Here is a 17,416-nt window from a genome sequence, read left to right on the forward strand (position 1 = left end):
TTTGTAACTAACAAGGCAAATGTTGTAGACAGGATTTAGAAAAGTCTAAGGTTATGATTTCCCCTATTGTCAGAATCTTTCCCGCTACGTTTGCTATAAATTTGCCTAAATATTCTCTACCAATCGTGAGTACTTTGATTGTCGTAGCTCTCTCTCGAGCAAGTACCACAATTTACTAGACGTATTCTCTCGAACTACGCTAGCTGACACTAGTTTACCGCTCACTACGATCGCACCAAGACTTTGTTATCTCTAATCCCGCCTTTAAACCCTCCGTATCGATCTCTCAACTACGTTAGGAGTGGTGTTGTTCAATAACTACCTAAATGTGTACTCTCTCGAGCAATATACACACTAAATAGGCACAGTTAAGTGAGAGCTCTTCAATTAACAACAATGAAAATATAGTTGAACAAGTAGAGAAAAATCAAAAACAAATCTATATTAAACGCAGTAGAAAATCATCCTCCAATAGGTTCCATCAAACCTTAGATAAGAGAGTTTAGCTACTCATAAATACAACAACAATCAACATAATATTTAAAGACATGAAACTACAAAGTAAAGAGATAAAGTAAGGAAAAACTCGTTTGATTCTTGCTCCACAGTGCTTGGCAGCCTTTTTCTTCTCTAAAGTCATGACCACGGTCCAAATCCGGGTGGGGTCTTTTTAATCCGCGACTTTTAATTACCGTGCTATAGATCTCGCGAAGCCTGGTCTATAGCGCGGTCAACCTGGTTATTGACCTCGCGAAGCCTGGTCTATAGCACGGTCAACCTGGATATAGACCTCGCGAAGCCTGGTCTATAGCGCAGTCGACCTGGCTATAGACCTCGCAAAGCCTGGTCTATAGGACGGTCAACCTGGCTATAGACCTTGCAAAGCCTGGTATGTAGCACGGTTTGGATACTTGATGCTTTTGTGCTCTTTTCTTGTATTTTTGTCCTCTTTTTGTGCAACTTTCGTTCGACGATTCCTGCCGATGTTCCTACACATAAAACAACCCAATTTAGCTCAAATGTCGCACAATAACTCATTAGAACAACAAAATATAGGGTGAGTAATGTGCTAAAGTATATCATTGTGGCCTCACATCACCACCCCACACTTAAACGTTGCTCGTCCTCGAGTCAACCACTAATTCCTAGAGCACTTTTATTCTCTTTTAGCACATCTGAAGCACACCATACCTATGACTATGGTTGATAGCAACAATTAAACTTTAGCATATGCTTTCAAACTTCCCTTTACTTTATGCCATACTTCAAATCTTTATTCAACAAAAGGACAACATGTTTCTAACAATCCTAATCTCACAAACCGACTCAATATCACAATGCATTCATGGCTTGAACACTTAACATCATAGAGAAATCTAATAACGTCACCTATCCCTTGTGAAATCATGTGCCCTCACAACAAGAACAAGAGAGTAAGTTGAATCCACACTCTCACAAAGAAGTCACATGCATGCACAAAGTACCATAGGCTTGTCCATTATGTAAACCTCTACTAATGTAGGCTTGCTCGATCTAAAATCAATTAGGACTTTTTATGGTTGTAATGTTGGCTTAAGGACGAGTAGGATAAATTTAGGAATAGTGACTAACCTACTAAACATTTTAACACATCACATAATTAACTTTAAGCGCATTTTTTCTTCAACCCAACTGCATTTTCACAAACAATATCATCCCCAAAGTATTTCCTCTTTCTTTAAGCACTACTTTAGTTCACACCCACTAGCAAGAACAAGATCTTTTTTTAGTTTCCGCTAGTGCGTATTATTTTACAAAATAAGTGCACCCTTCTTTCTTTCATTGGTTCCACTCGAAAGCCACTCCACACTTAGTCCTTACTTCTTCTAGCACTCACTTCATAATTAAAGTACTTTACGAGGTACAAGGATCAAAATAATGTTAATTAAGAACAAATGGGCATAGGCTTGTAGTGTGGTTGCCAAATAAAAGTCTATAGGCTCAAAAGGGATGACTAGGGATAAATTTTATTTGTGGTAGGCATTAAGTTCAAAAAGATCAAAGAAAGCCTAAAATCATTTTTCAAACCGAGCAAAACCTAAAATTTCGCTTCAACTCACATGCCGGGCAAGTTCTAGACTCTAATGCAATGACACGGACTATACAATTTCTCACCACTCATGGCACATGATTCACCAAGGACGGTTCCATTCCTATTCTCAAACAATTGCAAGTATTCACAGAGCCACAAAATATTAAGCATCAAACACAAAGTGACACAAGCCAAGAAAATGAGATATAGACGTCAATAAACATGTTATTACTCAACAAGGCATAATAAACATTTTCAAACCATAGGGAAGGTACTACACATGCTAGAGCCTAAATATGCTACTATCAAACTAGTCAAAGGCGCCTAGCATTTCTCATTTTTCCCTTTCTTTTATTCCCTAAATTTTATTCTAATCTAAAGACAAAACAAAAACTACTACCCGGTTCAACTACATCCCGTGGAAAAGAACCGATGCACAAAGAAAAATCACGAGGGATTATTACTACGTACAATAATAAAAAGACTTATATATATATATATAATTTTTTTTGTTAGACTTAAGTCTCTCAGAAAAACTGTCTAAGAGATCCATCGTCGGGAAAAGTCCAGTCATTTCATTTTTTTTATTTTTTATTTTTTATTTTATTTTTTTAAATATTAAATAAGGGGAAATACGAAAATAAAATAAACATTAAACACACAAACTAATTAGTTTATCTAATATTTACAAATGACAGAGAATACCTTTCACCCCCCACTTAGATCATGCATTGTCCTCAATGTATATATAAATTCATAAACACAAAAACATGTAAGGTGGTTGGAAAACCTCCCTGATCAGTCATCGTCCTCGCCCTTATTGTCGAAGGCTCTATCTGCACTTGTCCAGTCCTCATCCTCTGCTCCCTCATCATCATCATCATCATCCTCGTCGGACTGCTCTGGCTCGGCCTCAGAACATACTGGTGTGTTGACATCATCATCCTCATCGGACTGCTCTAGCTCGCCCTCAGAACATACTAGTGTGTTGACATCCTCATCATCTGGGAGTCGTTGCCCATCGCCAAGCCTAACTAGCTGTTGTGCGTGAGGATTGAGCGGATAACGCTCCTCCAAGGTGGCCCTCTCCTCAGTAGTGGCCGGCCTTCCCCCAATCCTGAGCTATAAATCCATCATCCCATATATGTGCCATAAATCTGTCATCTCGAGCATTGCGCTCGGCACCTGTCATTGTGGCCATGGCATTCTCCTCTTTAACCCGTATGCTTGTGATGTCCGTTAGTCTGAGGGGTGTAGGAATGACTATCAAAATCTCGCTCCTCCTCCCCCTCTTCTTTGCGCAGGTACTGAGTCAACATGTTGGCGAAGGACAATCTGTCAATGCGCTTGCTTGTTCTCACCTGGGACATCTGGTAGCGTATTAAGTGGCCCACATTCACTTTCTGGCCAGTCATGAGGAAGTACAACACGCATATCCTTTCACGGCTTATAAGAGTCTCATGATTGCATGGTAATAATTGCGTGTTGATCAATTTCAGCCACACCTGAGCTTCCGGCTTCATTGTTTTCTTTGGAAATTTCCTATGGCATTGGGTCTTCTTGTCACGAACCCAGACAACCACAGAGTTGACACCACAGAGAGTGTCTTAATGCCTGATATGTAGGACGGGTGATGAAGTTGTCCAAGGGTTCCTGTGGAACATTCGGAGCTCCCAAAGAATTGCATATAGCTATTGCCGAAAAATCGATCAACCTTCCTCTAATAGGCACCAGCTGCTCAGGATCATTCAGATCAAAACCGGCATAAAATTTCCGAACAAGGTTGACATTTATATCCCCGGTGTTTCTAAACACGTAGCTTAAGCCAAGGTCATGAATACCTTTCCAAATTGATTGGTACTTAGCTTGTAGGCGCCACTCATGAACAGCTGACTCAGAATGTATATGTCTCGGCCGACAAAGCTTGTTGTACCAATCCTTGGCAGATTGAGGCATGCTCTTTAGTCCAAATTCTCGTTGTCCCTCAGGTTGTGGGCGTGTGGCTGCTATAGCTGCAACTGCTTGCAACCCTTCAACTTGGCTTGAAGTGGCCTCCCACCTTTTCTCTTTTTCGGTGGAGGTCTGGAAGAAGCCTTGGCCTTAGTCGGAACAGTAGCCTTGCCCTTGCCTTTACCATCGTCTTTTCTAGGAGGCATACTCATACCTACATAAGTGAACGTTCCTCAGTGATAAAGCAGATGAATCAATTCAAAACATGGTCTTGCAACCCCACACTTAAGAGTTCACTACATGATGTTCAACCATTTTGAGGCTACTCAGACTTCACCTCTTTATTTTAGCATGCGAATAAAGCAATGGCAAAATGGTGTTTACTATAATTGCGATGCATGTAGCTACTGTTTAGCCCACCTAAACTTGCAATTTGGAGTGTTGCAATGCAAAATAACATTAGTAATTACAATCCCGGAGAGTAGAACTCTATTTGGGCCAAGAATGTCTTTGAAGCATTTCGACAAACACTTAGCGTGTACTAGTGTTGTCAAATTGGTTGTAGATATCAGGGATTGCCTCACCCTCTCCAAATCGGCTTGGGGATTTCATATTATCACCATTGTACACAACAACAATACCAATCCTATGGGGTTTATGGGATTAGGGCGAGCAAGCACATTGTTGCTTTGAAGATATACCCAAAAATGGTGGAATTGCATTTCTTTAACTAAATTCAAATTTTTGATAGAGGAGAGAGTTAGAAACATACCTTAGATGCTTAGGAGAATTGAAGTGTTCTTCAATTGATGTCCCAAGTGATTGAAAGAGATGATGAGCGAAGGTCTTCAATGAAATTAGTGTGTGAGGGGAAGGGAAAAAGGGACGGGCAGTGTAGTGTTAAGTGTGGTGTGCTCTGATACCATGTGAGAAGGCACGGGAGAAAATATGTTATTGATATTGGATGATAAATACAATACAAGAGGTCCATATTTATAGCTATACACTACAAGGAGATATTACTCCTCTTCCAATGTGGGACAAGACTACACTATACATATCTGTAAACTAACACTCCCCCTCAAGCCGGTGCATACACATCATATGTACCAAGCTTGTTACACATGTAACTAATACGAGAACCAGTAAGAGACTTAGTGAAAATATCTGCTAGTTGATCATTCGACTTTACAAACTTTGTAATAATATCTCCTGAAAGTATTTTTTCTCTGACAAAGTGACAGTCGATCTCAATGTGTTTAGTCCTCTCATGGAACACCAGATTTGACGCAATATGAAGAGCAGCTTGGTTATCACACACCAGTTCCATCTTGCTGATTTCTCCGAACTTTAACTCCTTGAGCAACTGCTTGACCCAAACTAACTCACACGTTGCCATAGCCATGGCCCGATATTCGGCTTCGGCACTAGATCGAGCAACCACATTCTGTTTCTTGCTTTTCCACGAGACCAAATTACCTCCTACTAGAACACAATATCCAGACATAGAACGTCTATCAAAAGGTGATCCTGCCCAATCAGCATTTGTGTACCCAACAATCTGCTCGTGGCCTCGATCCTCGAATAGTAATCCTTTGCCTGGAGCTGACTTTATATACCGAAGAATGCGAACAACTGCATCCCAGTGACTATCACAGGGAGAATCCATAAACTGACTTACAACACTCACCGGAAAAGAAATGCCAGGTCTAGTCACTGTGAGGTAATTCAATTTGCCAACCAACCTCCTATATCTCGTAGGGTCTCTAAGAGGCTCCCCCTGTCCAAGCAGAAGCTTAGCATTCAGATCCATAGGAGAGTCAATAGGTCTGCAACCCATCATTCCAGTCTCCTCAAGAATGTCTAAGGCATACTTCCGCTGTGAAATAACAATACCTGAGCTAGACTGAGCAACCTCAATACCTAGAAAATACTTCAATCTGCCCATATCCTTAGTCTGGAAGTGCTGAAAGAGATGTTGCTTCAGATTAGTAATATCATCCTGATCATTACCGGTAATAACAATATCATCAACATAAACCACTAGATAAATACACAAATTAGGAGCAGAATGCCGATAAAACACAGAGTGATCAGCCTCACTACGAGTCATGCCGAACTCCTGAATAATTGTGCTGAATTTACCAAACCAAGCTCGAGGGGACTGTTTCAAACCATATAGTGACCTGCCCAATCTGCACACACAACCATTAAACTCCCCCTAAACAACAAAATCAGGTGGTTGCTCCATATAAACTTCTTCCTCAAGATTACCGTGGAGAAAAATATTCTTAATGTCTAACTGATAAAGAGGCCAATGACATACAACAACCATGGACAAAAAGAGACGAACAAATGCTACTTTAGCCACGGGAGAGAAAGTATCACTATAATCAAGCCCCAAAATCTGAGTATATCCTTTTGCAACAAGACGAGCCTTAAGCCGATCAACCTGGCCATCCGGGCCGACTTTGACTGCATAAACCCAACGACAACCAACAGTAGACTTACCTGCAGGAAGGAAGAGGAACAAGCTCCCAAGTGCCACTCGCATGTAAAGCAGACATGTCGTCAATCATAGCATGTCGCCATCCTGGATGAGATAGTGCCTCACCTGTAGACTTAAGGATAGAAACAATGGACAAAGAAGATATAAAAGCATAATGAGGTGACGACAGATGATGATAACTTAAACCGATATAGTGGGGATTGAGATTAAGTGTGGATCGTACACATTTGCGGAGTGCAATTGGTTGACTAAGGGGAGACAAGTCCGCAGTAAGTGCAGAATCTGATGTGGGGCGTGAATCACCTGGTCCTGATGCTGGATGTGGACGACGATGATAAGTCAAGAGTGGTGGAGCTGCAGAAGGTTGAACTGGATTATGCGGAGGAACTGGAGCTACAGGTGGTGGAGCTACAACTGGAGTTGTAGGTAGTGGAACTAGAGCTATAGGTGGTGGAGCTACAACTGGAGCTGTAGGTGGTGGAGCTGGAGTGACTGAATCTCCAAAAGATGAAACTGGTAGTACCTCAGAAATATCTAAGTGATGACCTGAACCTGTGAAGTATGATTGGGTTTCAAAGAAGGTAACATCAGCGGACATAAGGTACTGCTGGAGGTTAGGAGAGTAGCATCGATACCCCTTTTGTGTTCTCGAGAAACCCAGAAATACGCACTTAAGAGCACGAGGAGCTAACTTATCTGTTCCTGGAGTAAGATTATGGACAAAATAAGTGCTTCCAAAGATACAGGGTGGAAGAGAGAACAAAGGTAAGTGGGGAAACTTGACAGAGAATGGAACTTGGTTCTGGATAGCTGAAGATGGCATACGATCAATAAGATAGCAAGATGTAAGAACTGCATCCCCCAAAAAACGCAACGGAGCATGAGATTGTATGAGTAGGGTACGAGCAGTTTCAATAAGATGTCTATTCTTTCTTTCAGCTGCCCCATTTTGTTGAGATGTGTACGGACGAGATGTTTGATGAATAATCCCATGAGATTTCATAAACTACTGAAATGGGGAAGACAAATACTCTCGGGCATTATCACTATGAAATGTGTGAATAGAAACCCCAAATTGATTTTGAATTTCAGCGTGGAAGGGTCTGGAAAATAGAAAACAGCTCAGATCGATTTTTTATCAAAAATATCCAAGTGCACCTGGAATAATCATCAATGAAACTGACAAAGTAGCGGAATCCCAAACATCTGAATGGACTAAAGTAAAAGGTGACTCTGCTCGATTATCAAGACGCCGAGGGAAATGGGAGTGAGTATGCTTACCGAGTTGACATGACTCGCACTCTAGAGCTGACAAGTGAGATAAACCAGATACCATTTTCTGAAGTTTTGACAAACTGGGATGTCCCAACCGTTTATGTAATAAATCTGGTGAATCTGTAACAGGACAAGTTGTAGAAGGAAGACAAGATGTGAGTCCATGTGATTTAGCAAGGATAAGGTAATAAAGTCCGTTTGATTCACGCCCGGTATCAATGATCCGTCCCGTACTGCGTTCCTGTATAAAAACATGGTCATCAAGAAATAAAACAGCGCATTTAAGTGATTTGGCTAAGCGACTAACAACTATGAGATTAAAAGGACTATTGGGAACATAAATGACTGAATCTAAAGGTAAGGAAGGAAGTGGGCTTGCTTGACCTATTGCAGTTGCCATGGTTTGAGACCCATTGGCCATTGTGACTTTTAGAAGAGATTGAGAATACGAAATAGTAGTGAAAAGAGATTTGTTACCAGAAATATAATCTGATGCTCCTGAATCAATGACCCAAGACTCAGAGGATGAAGATTGGGAGAAACAAGTCACGCTATTACCTGTTTGAACAACATAAGCTATCTCAGAAGATGTCTACTTACATGCTTTGTACTGAAGGAACTCAATATAATCTGCTAAAGAAACCATCCGACTATTCAAAGTATCGGTTCCCATGTTGCTACAATTTGTAGTAGTAGGGTTAACTTGAAATAGTGTAAATAAGTAACTCTTGTGAAAAAAACTGAAGAAATAGCTTAAAAAACACTATTTACAGCAGGAAAACAAAACACCGTTCTGCGTCGGAAACACTGTTTACGCCGAAAACACTGTAGCTCGCCGGAAAATTCCAAAGTTGTCGGAATTTGTTGTAACCGGGATGAATAGACTCGGAATTCCCTTGCGAGCAAGCTGTTCTGAAGAAATGTTTTCAAAAATGGCCGGAAAGGTCACTGTCCACGCCGGAAAAATATAAAAGTGGTCAGAATTTGATTTGAATTAGATGGTTAGGCTCGGAATTTTGAGGAGAGCACACTGTCCTGAAGAAGCTTCGCCAAAAAATGGCCGGAAAGTGGCCGGAACCCTCGCCGGAAAAGTAGTTGTTGCCGGCGCGTGGAGGAGCGTGGCGGCTTTTCTGCCGGATAAAATTTCAGGGATTGGTCGTCGGAGGGTGATCTACCTCGTGGTGGTGTTGGTTTTAGCACAACACCGACAGAAAGTGACTTTCACTTAGACAAGCCTTAGGTCACCAAAAAAATTGCACGATGACTAAGTTCTTTCTTCCCAGTTAACGCTGGAATGACACACAACGATCTTTTCTCACTAATGCTCTGAATCCATGTGAGAAGGCACGGGAGAAGATATGTTATTGATATTGGATGATAAATACAATACAAGAGGTCCCTATTTATAGCTATACACTACAAGGAGATATTACTCCTCTTCCAATGTGGGACAAGACTACACTATACATATCTGTAAACTAACAAGTATGTTATAACTAATAGAAAGAGGTTTTTAAAAAAAAACAAAACTAAACAAATTAAAAGCAACACTAACCTGGCGACGCGAGCTCCCAGCGAGCATAGCACCATGCGAGGCTATCTGTTTAGCGTGGAACGGACTGGGCGACGCGAAGCTAACAACGAACTAAATGCCTAGAGACGCAACCTTTGCCGCCAGATTGACCTCGCTTAATCCCTCGCTGGGCGAGCTCTATAGCACGCTTAAGACCTGGCGACGCACGGTATTTAGCGAGAAAGGGAGTGGTTTGTTGTGCTTAGGCTGGGCAAGCTCCCAAGCGAGCAATGGACAATAGGTGATGTGAGGTCCATGGCGATCTCTGAAGCGTGCATGGGGGCTGGCTAACTGAGTTTTACAGTGAAAATGGGGGATGGCCAGGCAAAACCAATAGCGAGCTAGAAACATGGCTGGCGAGGATTTCAGCGAGCAAAGGACCATGCGAGACGATCTCTAACGCGTGCTGAGAACCTGGCGACGCGAGCTCCCAGCGAGAAACTTACCTTGCGAGGCGAGCTCCTTAGCGATCTGCGAAGCAGGCGACGTGAGGCATAACACGAGGTTCTTTCCTGGCGATGCGAGGTTTGCTGCCAAGTTTTGCTCGCTGCATCCCGCACGAGGCGAGGCTAACGCCAGGTTTTGCTCGATGTATCCCTTGCGACGCGAGGTAATTACCTGGCGACGCGAGGCTGCTGTGAGATTGGTCTCACTATAACCCTCGCTAGGCGAGTTGTATAGCGCGCTGAAGACTGGGCGACGCGAGCTGGAAAGCACGCTGGGCAGCAGGCGATGCAAGCTGTGCCGCGAGGTGAAATGTTTGCGCCGCGAGGTTTGCTTCCAGGTGCGATGTGCATTAAACTGGGTGACGCGAGGTACACAACGTTGTTTGGAGCGTACGCATGTAATTTTTATTTCGTTTTGTGAACGACTCCAAGCGCCATGACTTTCCATCGTGCTCCATTACATGTTCAGACACCAAGATTTAGCTAAAAACTTGTTAGTGCATAAAACAAACAAAAATTTATAGTTAAGCTTAAATAAACTACGAATTGGGTTGCCTCCCAACGAGCGCCTGATTTAACGTCGCGACACGACGCATGTGACCAAACTTAAGGTTCACTCAACAATTGAGGCTCCTTCAAATGAATCACCGATACAACTTTTTCCTCCTCCATGCCAAGGTAATGTTTCAACCTTTGCCCATTATCTCTAAACCTGTTCGTTCCATCCTCGGATTCAATTTCTACAGCTCCACGTGAGAGTACTTGCATCACTCTAGATGGTCCCGACCATCTAGATTTCAGCTTACCCGGAAATAGTTTCAATCTTGAATTATACAACAACACGACATCTCCGGGTTTGAAAATCCTCTCTTGAATATGCTTGTCGTGCATGATCTTCATCCTTTCCTTGTACATCATGGTGCTTTCAAAAGCATGGTAACGGAACTCATCGAGTTCATGAAGTTTTGTGACTCTACTCGTACCAGCGGCCTCCATGTCAAGATTTAATTGCCTTAATGCCCAAAAAGCTCTATGCTCTAGCTTCACCGGTAAGTGACACGCCTTTCCGAACACCAATTTGTACGGTGACATACCAATCGGAGTTTTGAATGCAGTGCGGTAGGCCCATAGTGCATCATCCAATTTTTTCGCCCAATCAGTCCGAGTAGCATTTACAGTTTTGGTCAAAACACTCTTGATTTCTCTATTTGACACCTCAACTTGACCACTTGTTTGTGGGTGATATAGAGTGGCAACCTTATGGCGTACGCCATGTTTTTCCAGCAACTTTGCGAAGGCTCGATTGCAGAAGTGAGTTCCTCCATCACTAATGATCGCTCTTGGAGTTCCAAATCGAGTGAAGATATTTTTTCTTAGAAAACCAATAACTCCCTTTGCATCATTTGTTAGGAGTGCTACAACTTCTACCCATTTCGAGACATAGTCCACTGCTACGAGTATATACTTGTTGTATGAGCTAACAAATGGTCTCATAAAGTCGATTCCCCATACATCAAATACTTCTACTTCTTGGATTGGGTTCATGGGCATCTCATGTCGACGAGAAATATTCCCCGTTCTTTGACACTCATCACAGCTCTTTACCCAAAAGTGTGCATCTTTAAACAACGTCGGCCAATAGAAGCCCGACTCCAAAACTTTAGCAGTTGTCCTTACTCCTCCGAAATGACCTCCATAAGGCAAAGCATGACATGCCTGCAAAACAGAAGCTTGGTCTATCTCGGGAATACATCTCCGGTTCATGTTATCAATACAAATCCGAAACAAATATGGTTCATCCCAGAAAATACATGCGACAATCACGAAAGAACTTTTTCTTCTGCACAGAAGACAATTCATAGGGAACAATACCGCTTGCCAGGTAGTTTACAATGTCCGCATACCATGGCGCTTCCTCAAGGCTCGTGGCTAACAATTGTTCATCCGAGAAAGTCTCCATGATCTCTTCCACCTCCACCTTCGTTTCAGCTCCTTCAAGCCTAGACAAGTGATCGGCAACTTGGTTCTCCGTTCCTTTTCGGTCACAGATTTCCAAGTCGAACTCTTGCAGCAGTAGGACCCATCTAATCAAGCGTGACTTTGACTCTTTCTTATCAATTAGGTACCTGGGAGCTGCATGGTCAGTATAAACAATTACCTTCGAGCCTATCAAGTAGGATCGGAATTTGTCAAATGCGAACACTACGGCTAGCATCTCTTTTTCTGTCACTGTGTAATTCAGTTGAGCCCCCTTTAATGTTCTACTTGCATAGTAGATTGGATGCGTGATTTTATCTTTTCTCTGTCCAAGTACTGCTCCTACAACATGGTCACTTGCATCACACATCAGCTCAAATGGTTGCTCCCGGTCAGGGGCAACTATGATAGGTGCAGACACCAACCTCTTCTTCAATCCCTCAAAAGTTACCCTGCAGTCATCAGAAAACACAAAAGGGTGATTATTTTCAAGCAATTTACACAAAGGATTAGCAATCTTGGAAAAATCTTTTATAAAACGCCTGTAGGAACCGGCGTGACCAAGGAAACTCCTTATTGCCTTGACAAAAGTGGGTGGTGGCAGCTTCTCCATTACATCGACTTTAGCACGGTCCACCTCAATGCCCTTACTTGACACTAGGTGTCCCAAGACTATACCTTCTTGTACCATGAAATGACATTTTTTCCAGTTTAGCACCAGATTAGTCTCCATACATCTCCGCAACACTCTTTTCAGATTTCTAAGGCAATCATCAAAAGAATTTCCCACCACTGAGAAATCATCCATGAAAACCTCCATTATATCCTCTACCATATCTATGAAGATGGCCATCATGCACCTTTGGAATGTGGCGGGTGCATTGCATAGGCCAAACGACATTCTTCGAAAAACGTAAATGCCATATGGACAGGTGAATGACATTTTCTCTCTATCCTCCGGGGCAATAGATATCTGATTGTACCCCGAGTATCCATCCAAGAAGCAAAAATGGGACCTCCCTGCCAATCTATCTAGCATCTGATCAATGAACGGCAAGGGAAAATGATCTTTTCGGGTGGCCTTGTTCAATCTTCTATAGTCCATGCAAATTCACCATCCCGTAACTATTCTTGTTGAGATCAACTCATTGTTCTCGTTTTGCACAGTAGTCATCCCACCTTTCTTTGGCACACATTGAACTGGGTCTAACCCAGTTGCCATCTGAGATGGGAAAAATAATTCTCGCATCTAACCACTTGATCACTTCATTCTTTACAACTTCCTTCATGTTAGGGTTTAGCCTTCTTTGATATTCTCTGGAAGGTTTGTGCTCATCTTCCAGTAGAATTTTATGCATACAGAAGGCCGGGCTGATACCTTTAATGTCCGCAATGGTCCAACTAATTGCAGTCTTGCACTCTTTCAACACCTGCAAAAGTTGTTCTACCTGCACATCTAACAAACCAGATGAGATAATAACAGGTAAAGTCGAGTTAGGTCCCAAGAAAGCATACCTGAGGTGAGGTGACAGTGGTTTCAGCTCCAATTGTGGTGGCGCTTCGATCGATGACTTGGCTGGAGGCTTTCTTTCTTCCGAGTGTAAAGGCTCGAATTCAGGCTCTCTTCCAGTACCTTTGCCCTTAAAGAGCCAACACTTATTCCGCCAAGTCCTCAGTCCTCACCATTTACTTCTTCTAAGTTTATAAGGCAGACTGTTAGGGAGTCTTTTGCATTAAGTGCCTCATCATCTTCCTCCATGATTACATCCACCGTGTCTAACAAAGAGCAATTTGCGAACTCACTGGGTCGCCGCATAGACTTTTGCACATTAAATGTTATTTCTTCATTGTTCAACCTCATTTTCAGCTCCCCTGTTTCACAATCAATTAAAGCTCTTCCTGTTGCCAAGAACGGTCTTCCCAAAATTATGAGAATCTCCTCATCAACCTTGCAGTCCAGAATGACAAAATCTGCTGGAAACACGAATTTTCCAACTTGTACAAGTACATCGTCAAGTATACCTGATGGCCTTTTTACCGTTCGGTCAGCTAGCTGTAGTAACATGGATATGGGTCTTGCTCTTCCAATGCCTAACTTTTTATAGATAGACAATGGCATCAGATTTATACTTGCTCCCAAATCACACAATGCCTTGGCAAATGCATAACTACCTATGGTGCATGGAATTGTGAAGCTTCCAGGGTCGGATAACTTCTCAGTTATAGGTCTTGTCACAACAGCACTGCAGGTCTGTGTCAATGTGACAGTTGCCAAGTCTTGGAAGACGAACTTACGATACATCAAGTCCTTCATCATTTTTGCATAACCGGGCATCTCCCTCAGGGAATCGATTAGAGGAATGTTTACCTGAATTTGCTTCAGCATTTCCATGAATTTTTTGTACTGTTCATCCTTCTGATATTTGGCCAACCTCTGCGGGAAAGGTGCTGGATGTCACTTTTTTTCTGTGGCTTGAGTTAGATCCTGCTTAGGCACTTTTTCTAATGCCTTTTCTTGCACTTTCTCAATCTTCTCCGCAATCTCTTTTTCCTTGTTTATTTCCTCCTGGGCTGGCTGCACTCTTACTCTTGTTAGCTCAGTTGACTCATCTACCTCAATTGACACTGAAACAAGTGTTTCAGTCGATCGGCTCTCACGAGCGATTTCTTGCTCTAAATCAAGATCTCTACCATTTCTTAAACTCACCGCCATAAGCTGCTTCGGGACCTGCTCTTTTGGATTGACATGTGTGTCCGCAGGTAAAGTTCCTTGGGAGCGATTATTTAGAGCCATAAATATCTGCCCTAATTGAATCTCAATGCCTTTTATCGCTAATTCATGTGCTTCAACCTTCTCTTGCATTTTTCCATTGGATCCAATCAATTGTTGCAGCATTCCCTTAATTTCAGATAGCCCATCATCTTGTCTCACTATCTGTTGTTGAGGTTGTTGATAAGTTAGCTGCTGATTTTGCTGGTTGTATCCTTGTTGCCTTTGGTAAGGTACTACTTGACCCTGTGGTCGCATAGCTCCAGAATTGTTGGTGTTATTGTACTGTTGTTGTGCTGGTCTATACTGCTGATTTTGCTGCCCCCAATTCTAACAACCTAGCCTCTGGCCTCCATAGTTGCCCACATAGTTCATGTTCTCTTGATAGTTCTGGTTGTCACATTCATCACTCCACGATCACACATATGGTTGGTTAATGCATGGTGTACATAATCCCCCATTAGTCGTGTCAACTATGTGTACTTGCTTCTGGCCTGATTCATCAATCTTCTTGGCGAGGATACTCATTTGCGTCATCAGAGTGGCCATATTCTCGGCTATGGAATTGTTCGGGTCCAATGCTACTGAGTGAACTATAGGGGTGATTGTGGAGTCTTTTGTCATCCATCCCGAGTTTTGAGCCATTTTATCTAGCAGGACCTTACACTATCTAAATGACTTAGCTTAAAAATGCCCCACCTGCTGAAGCATCAACATTGGCCTTCAAGTTGTCTGCCAATCCCATGTAAAACCGTTGTCCCAACATCTGATCTGGAATACCATGATGTGGACACTTAACCATCATACCTTTGAATCTCTCCCACGTTTCTTGTAATGTTTCAGCTGGTTTCTGCCTGAAGCTCCATATCTCATCAACTTGCTTGGCAGTCTTATTGGGTGGGTAGAACTTATTCAAAAACTGCTTGACTAATTCCTCCCAAGTTGTGATGGAATTTATGGGGAGCGAATTAAGCCAAGTTTGGGCTTCTTCTGTCACTGAGAATGGAAACAACAACAGTCTTCCGGTGTCACATTTGGTTACCTTTGTGTGACACAAATTGACAGAAAATTTTCCAGATGCTGCTGTGGATCTTCAATGTAAGACCCGGAGAACAGTCTCTTGTTTTGCAGCAAATGTAGCATGTTATTTGTGATTTGAAATGACCCCGCTTGTATCCGAGGGACTGCAATTGCAGTTGCCAAATTTTCAGCGGTGGGTTGTGCCCAATCATACAAAGTTGCTTCTGGCACAAGAGGTGCCACACCCTGATTGTTCGGGTCATTCACATTGTTTCGATTGTTTTGATTATCCAAAGCGTCACCCATATCCTGTTCAATTTGTTCTCTTGGGTGATGTTGTTGTTTGTCCTTCTTGTTTGCACGATTTAATGCCTTGAAAGCTTTCTCAGGATCCGGTAATGCTTCAAACAATTCACCAGTTCTTGAGGAGTTTCTAGGCATACACCTATAACACACATGACCACAAACGTTAGAATTTCAATGTAATGAATAAAAATGGAGAAAATTGACTAAACTAAGAATCCTAGCAATTCTTATAGTTGTAACTAGTAACACTGTTGCCTCCCGGCAACGACGCCAAAATTTGATCACGCCCAACTATGCCTCCTAAGAGGTCTAGCGGTCGTTGCAAATATAATCCGGTTTACAAGTCCGGAGTCGAATCCCACAGGGAAATAACGTGCCAATTAAAAATGCAATAATTTGTAACTAACAAGGCAAATATTGTAGACAAGATTTGGTAAAGTCTAAGGTTATGATTTCCCCTATTGTCGGAATCTTCCCCGCTACGTTTCCTATAAATTTGCCTAAATATTCTCTACCAATCGTGAGTACTTTGATTGTCGTAGCTCTCTCTCGAGCAACTACCACAATTTGCTAGACGTATTCTCCCGAACTACGCTAGCTGGCACTAGTTTACCGCTCACTACGATCGCACCAAGACTTTGTTATCTCTAATCCCGCCTTTAAACCCTCCGTATCGATCTCTCAACTACGTTAGGAGTGGTGTTGTTCAACAACTACCTAAATGTGTACTCTCTCTCTCTCGCAATATACACACTAAATAGGCACAGTTAAGTGAGAGCTCTTCAATTAACAACAATGAAAATATAGTTGAACAAGTAGAGAAAAATCAAAGACAAATCTATATTAAACGCAGTAGAAAATCATCCTTCAATAGGTTCCATCAAACCTTAGATAAGAGAGTTTAGCTACTCATAAATACAACAACAATCAACATAATGTTTAAAGACATGAAACTACAAAGTAAAAAGATAAAGGAAGGAAAAACTCGTTTGATTCTTGCTCCACAGTGCTTGGCAGCCTTTTTCTTCTCTAAAGTCATGACCAACCCTAGAATAACTCGTTTGGGGAGTATTTATGTCAATCCACGGTCCAAATCCGGGTTGGGGTCTTTTTAATCCGCGACTTTTAATCACCGTGCTATAGACCTCGCGAAGCCTGGTCTATAGCGCGGTCGACCTGGCTATAGACCTCGCAAAGCCTGGTCTATAGCGCGGTCAACCTGGCTATAGACCTTGCAAAGCCTGGTCTGTAGCACGGTTTGGATACTTGATGCTTTTGTGCTCTTTTCTTGTATTTTTGTCCTCTTTTTGTGCAACTTTCATTCGACGATTCCTTCCGATGTTCCCATGCATAAAACAACCCAATTTAGCTCAAATGTGTTACAATAACTCATTAGAACAACAAAATATAGGGTGAGTAATGTGCTAAAAGTATAGCATTTTGGCCTCACATCACTCATCCAAATATATTTCAACAGACCAGCCAAGTTGAATAAATAACTCAACTTTAGTTTCTCATC

General features: G+C 42.2%; 1 protein-coding gene and 1 non-coding gene across 2 annotated transcripts in view; both read left to right on the top strand.

Moving 5' to 3' along the window:
- The window catches only part of LOC107798819 (uncharacterized), a 28,765-nt gene that overhangs the window by 1,535 nt on the left and 9,814 nt on the right, over window positions 1–17,416 (top strand). The window lies entirely within an intron of this gene.
- Window positions 15,348–15,454, top strand: LOC142174088 (small nucleolar RNA R71). The gene has a single exon (XR_012703438.1). It is a non-coding gene; the product is annotated as a small nucleolar RNA R71 (small nucleolar RNA).

Source organism: Nicotiana tabacum, chromosome 19 (assembly GCF_000715075.1).
Source record: "Nicotiana tabacum cultivar K326 chromosome 19, ASM71507v2, whole genome shotgun sequence".
NCBI classification, from domain to species: domain Eukaryota; kingdom Viridiplantae; phylum Streptophyta; class Magnoliopsida; order Solanales; family Solanaceae; genus Nicotiana; species Nicotiana tabacum.